The sequence below is a fragment of the Rhineura floridana genome, chromosome 1 (assembly GCF_030035675.1).
Source record: "Rhineura floridana isolate rRhiFlo1 chromosome 1, rRhiFlo1.hap2, whole genome shotgun sequence".
In the NCBI taxonomy this organism is placed as follows: domain Eukaryota; kingdom Metazoa; phylum Chordata; class Lepidosauria; order Squamata; family Rhineuridae; genus Rhineura; species Rhineura floridana.
The window spans coordinates 90,492,931-90,515,781 of NC_084480.1; positions in this window are offsets into that span (position 1 = coordinate 90,492,931).

Sequence of the window (22,851 nt, forward strand, 5' to 3'; positions counted from 1 at the left end):
CTGTCCAAACATGAGCTCTGTTTACATGGCCAGGACCAAGGTCAGAGATCAACCAGCAATCACCTACAATAAGAAATTCCATCGCAAAGTGGCCAGTAATAAGAGCATGCAATAGGACTTGATTTGTGACAGACTATGGATTCAGGAGGTGAACAGGGGAAGGCCTGACTCAGATGAAGCTAGGAAAGGTCCCCAACTTCCCCAAAGGGAATGGTCCAAGAAACTATGTTGGCAATTCAACTGGGGAGATGAAGCAGGTCCAGATGCAGGCATGCTCATGACTATGAATCCTGCTCGGGGCTGCATGCCAGGATATCATATCACAGCCCCTTTCAGAGCTTTCATCAACCTGCTGCAGAGAACAAGAGGCACACCTCCACCCCTGCATCTCTCCTTCCAAGTAATGGATAACTAGAACTGGGGGTTGGGCCCTTGGCCTTGGGGGTTCATCCCTGGGCTCTCCATTCCTACCTTGCCTGCTACCCCAAGGGCTGCCAGAATGAAGCGGATCCTTGCCCTACTGCCATGCCAACCCTGCTTTACTTGCTCTTATCAACAAAGTTGTGGCCCTGCTTCACCCATGAACCTGTGTCTGGCTGTGTTATTCCTGTTGCTAAATGAAGGTGTGACATGCTCCTACCACACAAGCCAAGCTTCGAGCCTTGGCTTGGGGCACCAATTGTGGGGCAGAGCATGCCCCCCCAGACAGCAACAGGAGGGAGGAGATAGCATTCTCCCGCCTGTGCCCTTTAAAAGACCCCAGCCTGCTGGGTGCCAGCCTCTTTCTTTGTGCTGGTTGATGGGGCTGAATAGGAATTTTTCCTCTCAACAAATCTGGTCCAACTATTGAGCAGGTTTTTTCACCTATCCCTCAGTGGTTCACTGTATAATTGTTAGGTGTTCATTCACCTCTGTCACAACTTTAGGTGGAAATGGCATTGGGCAGGATCAGTCGTAAGAGGGACCCCCGTAAGGGGTCCAGTGGGTACACAATGGCCACACCCCTAGCTTTGGAGTGGCATCGCCTCATCCAGCTCAGAATCCCTCACTGGCTGGTCAGTGGGACCACAGGTGCCTTGAGTTCACACCCCAGATAGGTCTAATGTGGACTAACTCCCAAGGGTAGTTCCCAACTGCTTGTTGGGTTGACTCAGCATTCCTGCAGTAAGGGCTGCTGGAATGAAGCAGGTCCTTGCCGTACTGCCATGCCACCCCCCTTTACTTGCTCTAAACAACAAAGTTGTGGCCCTATGTCACCCATAAACCTGTGTCTGGCTGTGTTATTCCTGTTGCTAAGTGGGGGCGTGACTTGCCACACAGTAACAGATGCAAACAAATATAATTCTCACTCAGATCTTAGCTTAGTGCAATGCTTCATTCTGATGATTTGTTGTGTTTTAGCTGTTTTTCATTGTGGTTTTATTAATGTATTTTGATTTTATTTGTAAGCAGCCTTGGAAGGATTTATATCTTTAAAGGCAGGATATATATAATTATAATAGACAAATTAAAAAAAGAAAGAAATATAGTTAACCAAAGACTTCCTGACTTGTTTTCCAGCTTGCATGAAAGATGGAACAAAATCGTCATGTATGGGACCATAAGGCTCATTCATATCTTGCTTAATAAGCCCCGATATAATTGTCTGAATGTGGCCAATTAGTGTAGCAGAATTTTTAACTTTGCTGGAGAAGATCAGTTACATTAGCAGCCTGCACATTTCTGTTTGTCAAATGTAAGGAGTTTTGTATGCTATAAAGCTGAACAGAGATGGGTGCATGCTTTATTTCATTTTTATTTTCAGATATTGCCCAGCTGTGGATCTCTCTGGGAGATTTGCCAACTTCAAAGCAGTATTAAAAACATTCTATAAAATATGTTTGCAGGATGACAAAGCAAAGGGAATTGTTTGTCTACAGGGAAGCAACTCAGATCAATAAATACTAAAGTGCTGCAACAGCACTGGTCTTCTTGTAGCATCCTATTTTACATGGTATATCAAAAAGAGCATGTTGGGCTAGGATTAGGCTGCCTGAAGGGTATCATGGAAGATGGCTATCTGCTGCTTAGAAAATGGCACCATGTAATGCTTGAAGTATGATTACATTGCATTTGCCAAATATGGAAATGGAACAGGTACCTTTAAGTATGTGTGTTGTGATAGGATTTTTCCTGGTGTTCTCCTAATTGTTTTATTTGCAATACAGTGCTTAGCTAAGTTCCTTAGAGTCATAATCATACACTTCTAGGGGATGGGCTTCTGAGATCCAGCTGTACAGCATTGGTTCAAATGAGGAAGGTGAGGCTTGGCATGAAACTGTAGTAAGTTCTATCTCCTTGCTGTTTGCAAAAGAGCAGAGGTGCTTCCAGACAGGTGTTTATTGTGGAATTGGTGCTCCTCATGCAGGTGAGTTTTCTGTAGCATCCAAAAACATGCCATTATTAGCATCAAAATACCAGCCAGTATCTCACCCAACATTTAATCCAGATTTACCCTTTCTGAGGAAAGTCCAAAAAGCAAGCAAACAAACCTATTGCAATGGCCTGTTTCTGATATCACAACCTATATGCAAATCAAACTCTCCTTCAAGGGATATGCATGCACCCCCCCCCCATTTTTCTTTTCGTGACATGCACTTTCTGATTTTCTGACAACCCACTGGTAACTGCTAAATAATCCTGAGCAACACAAATGTATTTCATCCTGAAGGTTTCCTAATGGTGATTATTGCACAATGTTTTGCCTATGAACAATTATATACATGTAATAACTCCTCTTATTAAATTTGGATTGGATGTTAATTAGGACTAATTTAGAAAGAAACTACGCAGTTTGGGTGATTTGGGGGAAGGCTTATAATCAATGTGAATTTACGTTTACTTTTAATTGCTTGAATTCCAGTGGGCTTTCTCATGTGCTGTATTGCACCTAATTTGGCATACCCTAGATGATCTTCATAGGAAGAAATTTGTACCAGCTAAGAAATGTGCAACTAGCTAGGCCTAAATGAAATTACTTGTAGGAGGACGTACCATTTTAATTCTCCACTCTGGAGTCAACGTGGTTTCCATGAGCAAAAGAATCCATAATTATATACAAAGGTTTAAATGCTTCAATCAAAATAAGTTTTTCTCTTTGGAATTAATCCTCCTTCATGTCAGATAAATCCATGACCACTTTGGGTTACTCCTGCCTCTCCCATGTCCTCTATGGACCCTGGAACATATCCTACCGTGTTGTGTGCTGATGGTAGCCAGATCTGAACCTGCCCGTATTAATTGAAATGTCCAGTTCAAATACAGTTTCTAGTAGTAGGCTTGCAACGACTGCTTTCTTGCAGGGTCAGGAGTCAGGACTTTTACAGGGGCATAAGTTCTTCCAGGTAGCCCAAAGGTTAGGCAAGCCTACACATCTCAACAACAGACAGTGACTGATTTTACATACTCTTAAGCAAGCAGGGGGAGGAACAGGATGGGCAGGTAAGTGAACCATAGGAAGTTGGACTCGATGGCTTCATGAGCCTCTTCCATCCCTACTTTTCTATGATTCTGTGCCTTATGCCGAGTCAGACTGTTATTCCATCTGGCTCAGTATTGTCTGCATTGACTGGCAGCAGCTCTCCAGGGCTTCAGACAGGGGTTTCTCCCCAGCCCTGCCTGGAGATACTGGGGACTGAACCTGGGACCTTCTGCATATGCAAAGCACAAGCTCTCCCACTCTGCTATTGTCCTTCCCCCTGAGTTAAATGGGGTCCAAGTTCTTGTAGGAGATAAGCGATGGCTATACATGCCGGAGGCAATGCATCTTAGATGGGCTTTGTTTCAGACAGGCTGCTGGTTGGAAAAGTTATCTCAGTAAAGGAAAGCATAAGAACTGGGACCAGACACTTAAAGGAACACTGAGCAAAGTAGAAGAAGACTGACTGGGAGGACGAGAATGGCTAAGGGAGAGAGACTCCTGCCCAGCTCCAAAAGGACATGGCATCAACTTCTACAGGGAATCATCCAGTGAGCCTTGCAAAAGGGAGAGGGTCTTGTCAGGCTCATCAACAACTTATTTCCTGAGCAAGTTGATTATGCCTCATAGAGAACCATGCCCCTCAACATGCCTACATATCTGACCTTCACTTCTGGCTGCCCTGCAACCCCTACAAGCCTAAACCTCTTTTCTGCTCTGAATTCCAGTGATTGGTTTTCTCTCTCTCTACTTCCTGTCTGTACTTCTGTATCTGAACCTGATCCATCTTTGACTACACCCTGATTCTATCTTTCTGCCCTTGGATATGGTCCTGCCAAATGCCACCACACCTTCTGGGAAGACTTCAGGAACAGCTATTGTAAATTACAGCGTTTCCTGACCCTGTCACTGTAGTGTATGGCCTTGAAATTCCCTTGCCCTCTCCCTATGCCACTTATACATATTAAGCTGTGGTACAATAAAGGTCTGTCTGTCTGTCTGTCTCTGTTGGCATCATGAGGGCAGGCTCTGTTTATTTGTCTTAAGGGACCTTATCTGTGTGCAGTTTAATGTTCAAACAAATACACACAGCCTGTGCTGCAATGCTGCTTCTCTCTACATGCATACTTGAAAAAAATTACTTAAGGCTACAGAGGGTATGGGATGGGAGGAGATATGGGATGGGAGGAGTTTTACTCCAGTCCCTGCATGTTTCCTGTCATGGAGAGAGTAGACACCCCCCCACACACACAAACATTTTATATGTGAATGGGGCAGTGGACAAAATATGCTTGGCTGCCCTGTTATGTCTAGTTTGTTCCTAAGTTAGGTGTGTTGGTTGGCCTTTAAAATGGATATTTGGTTCTCACTACTACAGTGAAATGTAATAAAAACATATAGGCTTTTAAATAGTGTTTTTGAGCATTCAAAAACTTTCACATATTTCATAAAACTGTTCTGGAAGGTAGGTCTGTATTATTCATCCCAAATTGAAGATGGAGGGAGGGTGGCTAATGCAGACAGATTGCAGCTTGTTAAGATTGTCAATTAATTAAAATCGAAATGTTTGTAATTATTGCTATGCTTTGTTGTGAGTCAAATTTGAATGACTTCTGAACAACAAAATAAAACAAAGTAATAGCAATAAAGAACTTTCACAGTCTTTGTGGACTGATCACAAATGGCCTTGATCTCTTGTTACAGGGTGATAAATGTCACCTAGTCTCTCGTTTCGATTATCTTCCCAAATGCATCCAGTCTTTCAGAAGTAATTTAGATGGCTGGCAAATTCTCTGTAGTCGAGCAATTGAGACAGCAGAGTATTCTGTTTGCTATGGACTCTGTAAACTTAGCACAAAACATTCACTGTGTGCATCTTATCAGTTGCCTATAAGTGGGCATGTGCCCAGTACATAATTTCACACTGAAATGTGCTAGGCTAGAAATGTGTGTGTTGTAATAGCACGGCACAACTCCCTGCCTGGCACAGTAAAGGGCAATAGCTGTGTATTTAGAGATTTTCAAGCTGGTATGGTCTTTGACAGTTCATGTGCTTATATTGTTTGATAACAGGCAGTGACCCAACTGTTGCCTGTGGCAGGTAGTTTTTGATATATGAACAGTGTTGCTTTATGTGTGTGCACTTTGCAGTTTTCATGTCTCTATTTATTGTATCTCAGTTATTCACACAGAGGACTTACTTCCATGCAAAATCATGTCGGGAACAAAGAGTTCATATAATTTATTTACAAGCCTGAAACCTGAAAAAGTGAGTGATCATACTTTCTGGGACTGTTCAGAAAGAGTAAAGAGACTAAACATAAGAACATAAGAACATAAGAACATAAGAACATAAGAACATAAGAAGAGCCTGCTGGATCAGGCCAGTGGCCCATCTAGTCCAGCATCCTGTTCTCACAGTGGCCAACCAGGTGCCTGGGGGAAGCCCGCAAGCAGGACCCGAGTGCAAGAACACTCTCCCCTCCTGAGGCTTCCGGCAACTGGTTTTCAGAAGCATGCTGCCTCTGCCTAGGGTGGCAGAGCACAGCCATCACAGCTAGTAGCCATTGATAGCCCTGTCCTCCATGAATTTGTCTAATCTTCTTTTAAAGCCGTCCAAGCTGGTGGCCATTACTGCATCTTGTGGGAGCAAATTCCATAGTTTAACTATGCGCTGAGTAAAGAAGTACTTCCTTTCACTTATCGCCCATTGCCGCAAATCTATTGCTAATTTCTTTGAAACTGTCCACAGACCTTCTTAGTTTCAATGGCACTAACCTTTGAACAAATAGAATTTCACATTTAGGTGTTGTATAAAGTTGCATTCTACGTGCGAATCCTGATCTATATATTTCTGTATTTGGCCACAAATATAACTGACCACACTGACGGTGTCTTGATTATTTGGTTTTGTGTGTGGTTTTGTATAACAGGTTTAACCATTAGAGGGTGCCAAAGACTTTCCATAGAGAGATTTTTTAAAATCTATATGTATATGTAGATAAGTTAAATGCCACATATATATCTGAAAATAATTACATTAAGGTAGTCTAGGAAGTCAATAACTGCCAGTAAATTTTCATTTCAGCCACCTCAGCCATTTACTTACTCAAGTAAAGGAAAAATTTCACAATACAAACTGATCCATTCATGACTGCTACTACAAAATATCTAAGCTTGTTGCAATTCAACATGGCTACCATAGTTGGAACCTATAGTAACCTATAGTGCCTGCAGTAGTGGCTGGACCCACTGCTTGAGGAAAAGGCTGCTTGATGCCTGTGTGTGCTGGACAATACAGTACTATTTTTTGTTTTTTAAAAAAGAGGGGCCAGTACTCACATCTTGATAAAAGTACCATGGGTGCCAGCACAAAATGGCTGTCTTGGGCAGCAAAAAAAAGAGGTACCAGTACTCTTTACTAGTGAGTACTGGTACAAAAAAAGCCCCAATTAAGGGAATGCCAAAGCACCATCTGACAAAACTATGTTATCAGAAAAGGTGGACTTTTAGCCCATTGAGAGAGAAATCTTGGTGTCAGAATATAATCTATTGAAAAGTTTGGCTATTCGGAAAACTTTTTTTCAGAGAGATCTTCTTTTAGCCAAGAAGTTCAAATTACATGCAAATGATGTGTTTATGGAGGAAGATTTTGCATTTTTAAAGTTTGCAAAGATATTCCACTAGTATAATTTGCGTAAATATAATCCAGGCCCCAAAAATTTCTTAAAATTGGTAAGTTTTATAAAGCCTTCTACAGTTTTTAAGGGCAGATTAGCAAGGATACCATACAACCTATGTGTCTACCATCGTGTTTTAGATAAGGTAAAGGCTCTTCTCCAGGATTTATGCAATTGATTGCTGACCACAAGCTATTATACAAATAATAATAATTGTTTTTTGGATTTTGGTTTATTGCAAAAAAGGATAACAGAAGAGGAAAAGAAACCAGAATACAACATATCAAACAAATTCTCAACGAGTGTCACATATCTTACATATCTTTATAGTACCAGAATATCACAATAGGTATTAGACAAAAATATCTTGCTGATCTGTTTTACAAATACTACCCATGTCCAAAGATAAATGTCATGCTTTTTAACTAAAATATGAAGATTTTGAGAAGAGTTGTTACTAGGGCTGTGCACTGGATTTGGCCGAATCCTGAGCCAAATTGGGCCTATTTGGAGGCTTTGGGGCCTTGGCCGAGTCAGGGTAAGACAGCCATGGATTGCTACAGGCCAGACTGGATGGCTGGGGGTTGGACTTGATGGCATTATAAACCCCTTCCAACTCTACTGTTCTATGACTCAGAGAGATCTGGGGCTGTCAGTGGGCAGAGCATCTTTCAGGAAGAAGAGACAGCCATCAGGCAGGAAAACCAACAAAAAGGCCAAGACCTACCTGCTGTGCCTTCCCTCGGGAAACGATCCTGATGGGTGCAGGAGCTGCTTTGTAAGGGCTTCCCTGAAAGAAAGCCTCTTGCAAACCAGCAGCTCGGAGGATTGCTCCCTTTGCTCATTCGCTGTTAAGAGGAGAGAGAAATTCTGCTGGTTGTGGGTGCGGCACCACGCAGGACCACTCTTTCCATTCATCAGCTGTTAAGTGAAGGGAGCAATCCTGTGGGGTGCAGGTGCTCACTTGCAAGCTGCTTTCTTGGAGGAAAGCTGCTTGCCAAACAGCATCTTGCAGAATTGACCCCTGCTCTCAGTTGGAAGCAAGTCTCCTTCCCCTGTCTCCTCTCATCCATATCTTTAGTTAGGTTTTTTTTAACCCTAATTAAACATTAGCCCCACCCCCAGACTTATTTGGGACTGAGTCCGAGGTGGGGCAGGTGGTCCCCAGGCCAATTCAAGTTGGGTCAACCTGATCCCCTCCTCCCAGATTGGAGCCACGGGGTAGATTGGGGGGGGGTTGTGCACAACCCTAGTTGTTACCTTCTTAATGGCACTACCCAAGACATGAGCGAAATTTTGTAAGGGAAACATAAAAGATACAAGTAGCTTTATTATTTCAACTACCATGATTATATTTTTATGTTTTATTATGGTTAACAGTTACCTTCAAAACTAAAAACAGTGGAAAATGGTGTGGTGAAAATTTAGGTAAATAAGTGGCTGAGCTGGACTAGGTAATTATGCCATGTGTTGACTCAGCTTTTAGGTTTTTATTCATTTATGCTTAATTCTGGTTTATTTTCCATCATATTTGTTATATGCATTTCCCCTGTTTTATATTGTGATGGACTATGGTTATGAACAATAAATTTGAACTGATTACTAACTGGTATTTATTTATTTATTTGTTAAAATGTATTTATTTATTTATTAAAATTTATATACTGCTTGATTGTAAAAAACCTCTAAGATATTAAATCTCATATTGATATGGAAATGAGGAGAAATTGAAAGACTAGAAAAATGAGAAACTGAAGCTGACATATTCACCTATCCCTATGCTTAAGTGTGCACAGAATTAGAGGCTAAAGCAAATGCGGAGAGCCATTCCCTTGCCACTGATTACCGCAATCACCTCCACACATCTGACATAAAAAGGAATGGCTGCTAAATAACAGATTGTGGCTTCTAAGCAGGCAGATGCCTAGCTCCTCTCACTTCATGACTCCCTGTTTTCAGTTTCAGGCAAGAAGGATTTTAGTGTAAGAGAACTGCCTATTCACTACACATAGATCTAATTGGCTTTCCTTTAGGAAAAAGATGTTTTGAAATCAGTCTATGTCTATAGGTGTTAAAAGTCTACTGATGGCTGAACATACAGCAATGTTGTGGCTTTACAAAAAATTACAAGATTTACAACATAGCCTCTAAAGGCCAAGATTTTGTTGTTTGAAGAAAAACTCATTTTATAATTCATTCCAGTTATTTTCAAGTTAATTTAGCTAAGATTTAAAATAACACTTAATGGGGTGTAGTATTGTTTATACAGCCAGAATGATCATAATCCATGAACATATGTTGTTTACATTATCCTTCTGGTCTTCACGTGGTAATAGTAATGTAATTTGTGTGATGTGTGAAATTGCTTGGTGTAATTGAATCAATCGTCCTTGTGTAGACAGTCTGTTGTTGGTTTCAGGGTCCCATCACTTCCTAGAATTAGAACAAATGAAGTGGGCTGGACTGCTGTGAGAATCAAGATTTGTTGATACAGAGAGAACTCTTACCCATAGGTATTTATAGAGACATGCATGCAAGAAAGTTTTTACAGTAGTGGTTATTTATCAGGTACTAAATGTTTCTTATCAGATGCTAATGCTTAAAGCTGCAAGCCTGGTCTTAATTGCTTGTACATAAGTACTAGTTATACCAGTTCAGTCAATATCTTATCTAAAGAAAGTAGTGTCTGAGCATGTGAGAACTGTCCTTAGTACACTGATTCTCACATACCAGATCAGGGAGAGAGGAAACACAGCCTTCTATGATAAAGGTTGGAACTTGATGGAGACTTATATATATAATCTCTCTGTGTGTATGTATATATGTACATATGTGTGTATATGTTTACACACACATAAACACACACACACCCATCCCTGGGGAGGAAATGAAGCAGGGTGATCTCTGGTAGGGAGATGTGCAGCCTTTTCTGCAGAGAGGTTTTCTTTCATATCTTGTATTTGTTCAGGAGAGGGAGTGATGGATTCAGACCACTTTATTCCATAATCCATGATGGCAGGCAGCCCCTCCCATTGCATTCACCACTTAAGGCAGATGCCCTGAGACACAGAGCAATTCAGATGAAGGCTGCTTCTCCTTGCTGACTCAACCAGAAAGTCTCTGGATAAGGGGTGGAGCTGCATGTGTTGATCAAATGAGTATGTGCAGTTTTCTAAACTGCTAGATTCTGCATATGCAGCAGGCAGACGGACTAAAATTCTTGATTTTCCCAGAACAGGTGCAATGTCCTGCATTGGCTAAGAACAACGGAAGGTGGGAACAGGTTGATTCCTCACAAAATGGGCAGAAAACTGTCTCCACATTTTGCCTTGTATCTCTGGATCAACAAGGGCTAGAGACCTGCTTTTAAAAAAAAAAGGAATCTGGGAATCTGGATCACCAAATGGGCTAAGCTGCCATTGGGTAGCATGGCTAGAATCTGGGTAAAACCTGGCTAACTGGGCAATATGGCAACCCTAGCCTTATATACTATTTCACTACACTACTGAAGCTTTATTTATTTATTTATTTATTTATATCCTGCCTTTCCTCCCAGTAGGAGCCTTGGAGGGCAAACAAAAACATGAAAAACACTCTAAAACATCATAAAAACAGTGTTTAAAATATATTACAACAAAATATCCTTAAAATATATTAAAACAAAACATCTTTTTTAGAAAAGCTTTAAAAACATTTAAAAAAGCGATTCCAATACAGATGCACTGGGATAAGGTCTCTACTTAAAAGGCTTGTTGAAAGAGGAAGGTCTTCAGTAGGTGCCAAAAAGATAATAGAGATGCGTCTAATATTTAAGGGGAGGGAATTCCAAAGGGTAGGTGCCACTACGCTAAAGGTCCACTTCCTGTGATGTGCGGAATGGACCTTCTGATAAGATGGTATCTGCAGGTGTAAGATGGTACACCTGCAGAGTGTAGTGATCGACTGGGTATATAAGTAGTAAGACGATCTTTCAGGTGTCCTGCTCCCAAGCTGTATAGGGCTTTGTACACCAACACCAGAACCTTAAAATTAAGCCCAGTAGCTAATGGGCAGGCAGTGCAATTCTTTTAGCAGCAGGGTGACATGTTGGCAATAATCTGCCCCAGTGAGCAGTCACGCTGCCGCATTTTGCACACATTTAATTTTCTTCACATTCCATTCTTGTAGCCAGGGCTGGCTCTAAGATAAATAGCACCCTGGGTGAGGAGACTCTTTGGCGCCCCCCCCATAATCAGTTTTGCAGGGACATCTAGAGGGTTTATGGGGCCCAGTGCAAGTGTGATGTTGGGGCCCTGCTGCTGCCCTCTACAAGGACCCATGCATATGTGCATACAAAGCTGTGGGCTACATGCAAGAATTATTGCATGCATGCATTACATGTGAGAATTCTTGTCTGCAGCTCCTCCTTGCCCTGGGATCAAGCAGAATGATAGATATGCTACATGGTTTTTTTTACATGAGGGTAAGGGAATAGGGATCAGGTTGTACATCTCTTGAGTACCTCCTCCAAATTTCAAGCCCATTCTAGAAGATCTTTTTCCTGCTTCCTGGGGCTCAGTCTCATAGGTCTTCTGGTTGTGTCCTGCTGCTGTTCTTCTCCACTACTCAGGAAGGAAGGATTCCTCCCTTAAGGCCTGGTCTCACACAGCTCCTATGCCTTTCCCTGTGGTAACTGCCACAGAAAATTACTGTCCAGTGGCACTTTGCCTGGAAATCTTAAGTGGCATTTACTCACTCACTCCTTGAACTCTTTCCCCAGCAGGCCTGGAGTTCTTTCTGTGAAAACAACTGGCCATCTAATCTGCCACAGAATCCCTCCTTAAAACTTTTTCTGTTGTTTCCCTCCTAACTGTAACTGAAGCTACTTGGCCTAGGCCAGTCATAACCCTGCTTGGCCAATCTTATATCTATTGCTGCCCAGACATAAAGATTTTACACCTGCCCCCCCCCGTGATTGGTTTCAGCTGCCTTACAGGTGGGTTATAGGCCTAGCAAATAAGCAGGCTCCTCACTTCCAGCCTCCCAAAGATACATTTCACAGCTGTTTAATCCTCAAATTAGCATATATTCTGTTGCATGCATGACTATGTAAAATATTTACTTCATATTGGCCAGGAAGAGGTCCCATTATGTCACAATTACATGCTGGGATTCAGTATCATCTTACACTCTAATATGCCATTTCTTCTTTTTATGAACACTTCAAACAAAATACCAAGAATTCTGGTGAGCAATATGGCAGGGTCAGGGCAGGGGTCAATGATATGCATAGGAACTGAGGCAGGAGAGCCCTTGCTTTGTGGGAGTCTTGGGCAAATTACCTCCCTCTGGGCAGCTCTGCAGCGTTGCAGTTTTACTAAGTTGTATGGTTTGTGTAGGCTTGCAAAACATAGCAGTATAACAAGCTCTGCTACTCTTAGGCTTTTCCCCAGCAATGCCTATGAAAAGGGCCAAGAATGAGCTACCTCTTATTTGTAGCTCTGCTTTCAGTGCACTCCTGCTCCACTTCTAGGATCTCAATGAAGTCTTTGTCATGTGGTATGGGTGGCTCTCAAAGGATGACTCTCATGGAGTTGTAGGCCTATATTCTTGATTAAGTTCAGCACAAACACAAAATGGCTCCTGTGCGAGATCTCCCTGAGCTCCAATCATTGGTGATCACTCGTGGCAGAGTAAGATTGTCTTCCAAGATAAAGTCTTTAATGGTGGGTCCGTAAGTGACTGTGGAGGCCAATTCTGGATCCACACAGCCTCCCACAGTGAGGACATAGGTTTCCAGATGGAAGATGGTCACGATGAGGATTTGCTTGACATGCCTTCTGCTTAGCTCATTTGTCCCTTTCGCCCTGTACTTGTGCTTCTTCAAAGTCCATAGCACCTTTGATAATGGCCGACCTCCAATTGGGATGCTCATGGGCCAAGGCTTCCCAGTTCTCGATGCTTATGTTACATTTTTTTAGATTAGCTTTGAAAACATCTTTAAACCTCTTTTGCTGTCCACCGATATTCCGTTTTCCATCCTTAAGTTGGGAGTAAAGTAGATCCTTTGGAAGACAGTGATCAGGCATTCAAACAACATGGCCAGTCCAGAGAAGTTGATGTTGGAGGATAATTGTTTCAACACTGGTAGTCTTTGCTTCTTCCAATACGCTAACATTAGTCCGCCTATCTTCCCAAGTAATTTGCAGAATTTTCCAGAGGCAGCATTGGTGGAATCTTTCAAGAAGTTGGGAGTGGCATTTATATATGGTCCATGTTTCACAGACGTACAGTAAGGTCGGTAGTACAATGGCTTTGTAAATAAGCATTTTGGTCTCCCTGTGAATATCCAGATCCTTGAACACTCTATGCTTCATTCAGGAGAATGCGGCACTCGCAGAGCTCAGACGATGCGTTGATGTCAGCTTTTACAGAGAGATGGCTGCCAAGATAAGAAAAGTGATCGACATTCTCCAGCATCGCACCATTAAGCTGGATTGATGGTGCTGCAGAGGGATTGGTTCACACTTGCTGATGAACCACTTTGGTTTTTTTGATGTTAAGCGAGAGGCCAAGCTTTTCATATGCTTCTGCAAAGACATTTAGGATAGTTTGAAGATCTTCCTCTGAATGTGCGGAGACTACATTATCATCAGCATATTGAAGTTCTATGACAGAGGTTGTAATTACCTTACTTTTTGCTTTCAGCCTACTGAGATTAAAAAGCTTTCTATCTGTTCAATATGTGATTTCCACGCCAGTGGGAAGTTTCCCCTCAACAAGGTATAGAATCATGGCGATAAAAATAGCAAATAAGGTCGGAGCAATGACACATCCCTGTTTGACGCCTGATCCCACTTTTAATGGATCACTTTGAGAGCCATTGTTATCCAAAATTGTTGCTGTCATGTTGTCATGGAGGAGTCGCAAAACATTCAGAAATTTATCAGGGCATCCAATTTTCAGAAAGATGGTCCAGAGAGCAGTTTGATTTACAGTGTCAAAGGCCTTAGTCAGATCGATAAACGCCATATGCAGAGGTCGGTTTTGCTCCCTGCATTTTTCATGAAGCTGTCGTGCAGTGAAGATCATGTCCACTGTCCCCCTGGAAGGGCGGAAACCATTTTGGGATTCAGGGAGGATGTCTTCTGAGATAGGTAGGAGGTGATTGGCAAGGATTCTTGCAATGATTTTACCTGCGGTAGCAAGAAGAAATATACCTCGGTAGTTCCCACAATCTGTTCTATCACCCTTGTTGAAAAGAGTGATAATTATGACATCCCTAAACTCTTCCAGGATATCCTCCCTCATCAATATTTTTTCAATGAGCTTATGAAGTTGTTGTGTAAATTTAGGCCCACCTTCTTTAAAGACTTCAGCAGGAATCCCATCAGGTCCACTAGATTTGTTATTCTTCATTTGATTGATGGCTATACTGACTTCATCCAAATTAGGGGATATTGCAAGCTCATCTCTAATTTGTTGTTGTGGGATTTGCGAGAAGACCTCATCAGCCACAATAGAGTTACAATTAAGGAGGTCATGGTAATGCTCTTTCCAGCGCAGTGCAATAGATTCTTTGTCCTTTAGAAGTTTGATACCCTCTATTGATTGTAAGGGATTTGTACCATAATTTGTTGGTCCATAGATGGCCTTTGTGGCATTAAAAGAGCCCTGTGTATCATGAGCACCTGCAAAATGCTGGATTTCTTGAGATTTCTTTATCCACCAGTCGTTCTTAAGTTCTCTAGTTCTTCTTTGGACCTCAGCCTTTGCACTGGCATAGATGTTTTTCTTAGCAGCACAGTTAATGTCTTTTTGCCATATCTGGAAGGCTTTCCTTTTCTTGTCAATGATGTGTTCAATCTCACTATCATTCTCATCAAACCAGTCCTGATGTTTCTTAGTTTGGTATCCAATAGTTTGTTCACATGCTGCAATAATGGAAGTCTTCAGTTTAATCCAGTGTTCCTCAACGTTTTCAGGAAGTTCCATAGGTAGATGTTTCTTGAGAGTTGTTTGGAAGCAAGCTCGCTTAATAGGATCTTGAAGGGCGTGGATGTTCATTTTACACCTTGGTTTTCTTCCTTGGAGCCTACATTGAGGAACAATATTAATGGCCATAGTGGATCGAATTAATCGGTGATCTGTCCAGCAGTCATCGGCATTCGTCATGGCCCTGGTGAGGAGTACATCACGATGATCTCTGGCACGGACAATTACTTAATCCAGGAGATGCCAGTGCTTTGACCGAGGGTGCTTCCACGATGTTTTAAATTTAGCTTTCTGGCTAAAGAGTGTGTTTGTGATAACAAGATTATGCTCTGCACATTTAGTCAGAAGTAGAATTCTATTCAGGTTGTTATTGCCAATTCCATTTTTCCCAATGGTTTCTGGCCATAAATCAAAATCACACCCAACTCTTGCATTGAAATCGCCCAGGAGGATAATTTTATCCTCCTTAGGTATCTCTGATAAGATGGTGTCCAGCTGGGTATAAAAATTTTCCTTGATGTCTTCATCAGCATCTAATGTTGGTGCATAAGCACTTACAATAGTTGCCTGCTGGTTTTTGGCAAGTTTTAATCGGACAGTTGAAAGTCGTTCATTAATGCCAGTAGGAACTGCTGACAAGAGCTTCACAAGATCATTTTTAATAGCAAACCCTACTTCATGTATTTGTTGTTCCTGTTTAGGCTGTCCTTTCCAGAAGGTGTAACCTCCTTTTTCTTCCTTCAGTTATCCCTCTCCTGCTCTTCGAGTTTCTTGGAGTGCTGCTATGTGGATATCAAAACGTCTCAACTCCCTTGCAATGATGGCAGTCCTGCGTTCAGGACGTTCACTATCTGTATTGTTCAGCAATGTCTGTATATTCCACATTCCAAAGTTCATTTGTCTTTTGCAACCGCTAAGTGGTGACCCCACTAGACACAGTAATCCAGTCAGGGAGAGAGATGAGGCAGACTATGTTTAGGGCACCTTTTCTAGCCCCTTCCCCATTGGGGTGAGCAGAGTGGATCCTGAATAGGACTGCTCAGTCATGGATACAGCTGCTGAACAACTCAACTGCCTTGGTCCTTCAGCCAGGACGACTGAGTCTGTATCCACCACCCATGTGCTGGTCCATGACTAGGAGCTTCCGGATTTCACAGTCCTGACCCGTTGCCATTCACCAATCACCATGGGACTTTTGGTTTGGTTTGGTTTGGTTTGGTTGGAAGACGCCTGTGTGTGAATTTGTTTTATGTGGGGAGATCGGCACACCACGATCAAAACACAATCTTCACAGAAAAAAGCTTTGATCCAATGGCATGGATACCATGACTATTGGTAGTCTTTTATCTGCTGCAGCCTTCATCCGCCTTCACAGCCGTTGTAACATACACATTGTTATCCTCCACCTGTTCTGCCGTGGAGGACTTTCTTGGATTGTTCTTTGTCTGGTTCCTCTCCCTTGACCTTACCGCCATAGGTGACTCTGCTGGGAGTACATGACTCCTGACGGCATCGCTCACGGGGTTCATTGGAACACACAAGCCCACTCACCACTGCAAGGTGACGATCCAGCGAGGGGTGAGCTCCAATACTCCCTCCTCTGCTATCACTGGTTTTACTTTTAATATTTTTTTTGTAGCAGTTCTATTTTTCGGTAAACTTTCTTTATTTTTGAATGTCCATTTATTAAACAAAATAAAGAAAAGTAATAAATAAAAAAGGTATTCAGATGACCCCTTACAGCTTATGGCTTAATTTTATTATTATTTATATAATGCTTATAATGTTTATAGTATTTGAAGTGCTAAGTGCTTGGTTATGTTGCCTCAAAGTGTTCCGCTGAATTTTACCTAGTGCAAATGACATCAAAGAGGAAATTGAAAAAGAAACATACTTTAAAGCTAATTGAGGGAAGAACAATTGTTCAGTTAGTACCCAAACAACCTGTGGATCTTTGAAAGAAAGGTTACAGGCACTTGCTGTCTGCCACCTTAGCTTACTGCCGACAGTACATTTAAAAAAGTAACACAACCACTGAGCTCAGATTGGTGTCCCCATCAGCTTGGCACTCTGGGTGACTGCTCAGTTTGCCCACCCTTAAGACCGGCCCTGCTCATGGCCTTGATAGTATTCTGTCAAGGCCATAGGCTAACTTAACTTCAAAGAGGGGGCAGCTAGCCAATAGAGATAGTAGGCCTGGGAAAGACTTCTGCCTGAAACCCTGGAGGGCCACTCAGTGCTGACAATACTGAGCTAGATGGTCTGATTAGTAGAAGGCAGCTCCCTATGTTCTCATGAGAAAGAGCCATGTATACCTCATTGAACTCTTGGGAGGAAAGGTGGGGTAGAAAGGTAATAAGTAAAGGAAATGCTTTTCTAGCTTTTAGCAGGTCTTTGTTGTTTAATATTGCCAAAAGACAATCACCCAATGCTATTCTCTGAAAATGACTCTGGAGGTAGAATCGGAACCATTATAAAACAATGCCTCTGATACCCATCTCACCAAGTTGGTTCAGAAGGATATCATGGGCAATAGCATCAAAAGCTGCCAAGAGATCAAGTAAGAATAACAGGGTTGCACACCCCCTGTCCTTCTCTCAATAAAGGTCCATCAGGGCAATCAAGGCAGTTTCAGTCCCATAACCAGTCCTGAACTGGAATGGATCAAGAAAATTTGTTTCATCCAAGAGTACCAGCAATTGCTGCACCACAACTGTCTCAATCACCTTCCCTAAAAAGGGGTTATTTGCAACTGGGCAGTAGTCACAAACCAATGGGTCCATGGTGGGCTTTTTCAGGAGCAGTTGGATCACTGCCTCTTTCAGGGTAGTTGGAACCACTCCTTCCCACAACAATGCATTGAGCACACACTGAATCCACTTGGTCAAACCCCCTCGGCAAGCTTTAATAAGCCAAGAAGGACAAGGGTCAAGAGGACATGTTGCTGGCTGCATTGTCACAAGCAGTTGTCCACATCATCAGGCTGCATCAACTGAAACCAATCCCAAGAAGCTGCAGCAGACATTGCGGTGGACACCTCACTGGGGACTACACTAGATGTGGATGGGGCATCAAGATCGCTACAGAGGCCAGCATCTTTACCCTTAAAGTGCCTTGCAAACAATTCAGAGTGGGCGTCCAAAATCAGTATTGTACTAGATTTGATTTTTTTTAATATATATAATTGTTTTAACTCTGTGTATGTGTGTGTATGTATTGTTTCGAGATGCTTCTTAGGAAGCAATTCATAAATGAAACTCACAAATAATACTAAAGTGTCTGGGTGCCCAGAGAAGGCCTGTCCCCTAGTTATCAATCTCAGCAGGTAAAGGAATCAAGAAGAGGGTCTCATTATGTTATGCTAATCAAAGGACAGATTACATGCGAACCAGCATTCCTCAAGATCAGAGCTTGGAAAAGTTACTTTTTTGAACTACAACTCCCATCAGCCCCAGCCAGCATGGCCACTGGATCGGGCTGATGGGAGTTGTAGTTCAAAAAAGTAACTTTTCCAAGCTCTGCTCAAGATCCTTTCTGTGCTCAGAGACTTTTACAATGACATGGTCTGTGAATTGCTGACTGAAAAATAGTACAAATTGCTCAAGGCAGTAGAGAAATTGAAGAGACTAAACAAGCATCTTTTAGAAGCGATGTTTATGGTGGGATGCTTTCTGCCTTGTTGCAGAGTTGAACTTCGTAAATACTGTGAGTCCATCCAATGTTGGAAGCCCACCCACCTTCAATAATTCTTGGATTCCCAATGATGCTGTAACTCTTAAGATTCTAAAAATTCCAACTCAATCATTCTGTAAAGCAAGCAGAAACCCCCAACTCTGTTTACGCCCCTGTGTTTTTGGCCCAGTGTGAATGATAAGGTGCAGAGATCTGGCTGGAATGAGGTGAAATCGCAGCTAATGGCTTTTTTGCATGAATGGTTACACTTTAGTTTGCAAGTCTATTTTATAATGATTCTCTCAAGTTTTTTAGGAGATCACAGAAAAGATGTGAGCTGGCACTTTTTTCTTCTGTTGAAAGGAACATATATATTTCCCCCCCTCAAAAAGGTGATTGCACAGCACTTATACCATGGAATTTCATGCTATATAATTTTATACGCCAGCTCAACATATTGTTTAAGAAAAGGAATTATGCACTGCAACAGAATATATTAAAGAAACTGAGAAGGAAAAAGTGGCATTTGATTCTGATCTCATATGAGTCAAAGGAGGAAACTCAGCTGGCTTCAGCAAAGGAAGCTTCTGACTAGGGATGGGGTAGGCTGCCTAGTTCTGATCTGCTAGTATTCCAGTAGTCTGTTGTTCAATCCTAATCTGCCTTTTTTTGTTCCCCCTTGCTTTTGCTGATTTGATCTGCTTTATTTTTTGGGTGGTGAAAAAATTACATAATTTTTAACAAATGCTTATGTAAATCCATGGAAGTTAATGGATAATAACGATTGTAATTAGACAATAATTACATAAAATCAGGGGAAAATTCAGGGGGAAAAAGCCATGCTGATTACAGCTGCAGCCCGCCGCAAAAAATCAGTGCCAGTCTGAAAAGACAGTGGACTGTCAGATTCAGTCAAAATCTGGTACTAAGTCTGATTTAGTGGATATTCTCCCCCATCCCTGCTTCTGACAAATAAAATAGTTTGTTATCAGATTTCTGGCTGCCCATCATGCTTATAAAATCATACATATGCACACAAAAGTTTTATGTGGGGAGTGTGGTTCTTGATTTAAAAGAGTTTATTTTAAACATTGTAGTGATTTGCAGTCTCAGTGAATAAGTAATTGAGAAAAAAACCCAAACACCACTCACCAGCACCAGTACCTGAACCTGCAATGCTTTCTGACTGAATTAGAATGGCTCTTTGTTTTATCTCCATCTGGGAAAGGTCCCCTTCAGGATCAAATTAATTTAACTACAGGATTTAATTCAGCTACAGGATTTAACTGCTTCAACTGCCCACATTGGCTAGAAAGGCTGTGTACAAATGATTACAATTTTTTTGATCATGTCTACAGTATCATGCTTTTCTTTCCAAGCTGGTTGTTTCAGGTACTTTACAAAACCTATAGAATAATGAGTACACACACAACCTGAGGCTTCAATCCACATTCAATCCAGAACTCAGTGGGGTTTACTTCTGAGTAGACATGTACAGGATTGTCTTGTAAAAACACTAAAATACCATATTAGATAACAAAATCATCCACATTAACTATCACAGTCTAGGCCTACCTGAATGTCTGCTGAAGTTTCTATCCTAAAACAGAGAAGTGATGGAGTTAGGCACACCTTTCTAAGGAAGAAGGTTCGTCGGAGAGGTGGCACCACCAAAAAAGGCCTCCTCTGTACTGATTTCTCTTCCAAGGAATGAGATGGATAGATCCTTTCCTGATCTTAACTTAAAAGGCGGAGGGTTCCGATGGTGGCATGCATCCCTGGCTTATGATACGCTGTGCTGAAGTGGTTTAGGACTTTGAAGGTCAAAACTAGGGATGGAAAGATCTGTCAATTTCTGTGCTCTCAGTTTCGCAGTTTTTCAATCTTAAATTAAGTTATCCACATTTCTGTAGCAATTTGCAATGTTTTAAAAAAATCGTCATGAAAATTGTCTAGCATTTTACTGTGGATTTCTGCTAATAAACACATTTTGTAGGCAGCTTTGAATGATGTACACATTTTTACAAGCAATTTCTCATCATATAATGCATATTTGTATGTTATTGCACTCATATATTCATACTTTCCCCTAACATATGCATTTTTGTAAAAATTGCAAAATTCAGTTGTGCACATTTCAAAGGGTGTCTATGTTTCAGTTCTCATATTCTTTCAGAAAGTGCAAACCTGATAGATTTGGCTTGAAATGTGAACTGAATCAAATTTCCTGTCCATTCCTAGTCAAAACCATTTGCAGCTGCCATATACTGTCCAAGTCAGACCACTGCTCTATGTTGCTCAATATTGTGTACACCAGCCTTCCCCAACCAGATGCCCCCCAGATGTTTAGTCAGCACTTCTAATGTTCAGGGAAGATAGGAGTTTTAATCTAAACTATCTGGAGGGCACCAGGTTGGCGAAAGCTGGCTTAAACCAACTTGTGGTGACTGTTGAGGGTTTCAGGCAGGGGTCCTTCATAGCTCTACCTGGAAACATCAGCAACTGAACCTGGGACCTTCTGCATATAAAGCATGTGTTGTATCACTAAGCTATGGTCTTCTCCTAACCAGCACCTTCACATTCATCAGCATTTCAGCGCAAATTTCTCCTAATATATTTTTAAATGCAATTTTGTCAAACACATACAATTTTGCAAACAACTTCTACTATAATGCATTTCTGTATGTTATTATCACTAATATATTTATTTTTATGCACACTTTCCCATAATATATGTAGTTTTGTACACATGGCTTGGCTGGAGAAGTACATTTGGAGAAATGTGGATTTTGAAGGACAGGTCTATTGTGGTTTGTGCATTGGTAAGTGTGGATTAGGTAGTTTCTCATTAGAAGGCAAAAAATCTTGAATTTCTTCCCCATCCTGAGGCAATAACCTTCTACATGTGCTTCTTTTAGCAGGATTTGGCTACTGTCCCCACTTACTTCCCTAGCCCCTGTTTTGTTTCTTTTTAGCTAAAGTAGCTCCCTCATTGAGCTCTCAGAACAGCTTGATCTTCAGATTCCTCTGCACTCTCAAACTCTGTTGGTGTTTGGACACCTCCAGTGGTGGTGATGGGGGTACAGACTAGATTGCACCAATGAAAACAAGATTGCTCCTCTCTCTGATGTGCTCAGTTCTCTCTCTGTTCTGCCAATCACACCCTTAGAAAATCCTGCTTGCTCTTACATTTTACAAATATTCTTATAAAAGGTTGCAAGCCAGCTGTGTGGAACCCTTGGCCTTCTAGATGTTACTGAACTATCTTTGCTGTCCATTGCCAATGCTTGCTGGGGCTGATGGGAATTGTGTTCAGCAACATCTGGGGGGGCAAAGGTTCCCCACACTTCTTAGAAGTAAAGATTAACCCCTGTGGTATATGCTTCATGATTGTAAATAGAGCCTCTGAGTAGTTTACAAAAAAATAAAACAAATATTAAAATGGTCAATAAAAGAAAAAAATTATAAACTTCTTTTAAAAAAAATTAAAGCCAACATTTAAGATAAAAACAGATGTCCAGTTCTACTTGTCAGGACAGACATGCCTAAAAAATGTTTTTAGCAGGCAGTGAAAAGAGTACAGTGAACGTGATTGCCTGATGTCAACATGCAGGGAGTTCCAAAGTGTGGGTGCTGCCACTTAAAAAGATCAATTTCGTATAAGTGTGGAATAAATATTATGTGGCGCTTCTAGCAGTTCCAGTTCCACAGACTGAAGTGGTCAAGTGGGCATATGTGGGGTAAGGTGATCCCTCACGTTTTACAATTTGCCTTTCACTTTAGTGATACCTACCATTAATCAGTGATGATTTCAGACATTTGATTTCATCAAGATACCCTTGAGCTGGATTGATGAAGCTAGAAAATATCTGTCTAGCTGTGGTGAATCAAGGGCTGTTTAACACAAAGTTCATAAACGAATGACTCTTTCTAAGTGTTTCTTCTTATAGTTCATAAATAGCTGAATCTTAGATATTTTTGTGTGAACAGATGTCCTCTCCATCTTCTACCCTGGATGGATGTCAGCACATTGTCAAAAGATGCCATTGCTGACAAAGTCTGTGGTTA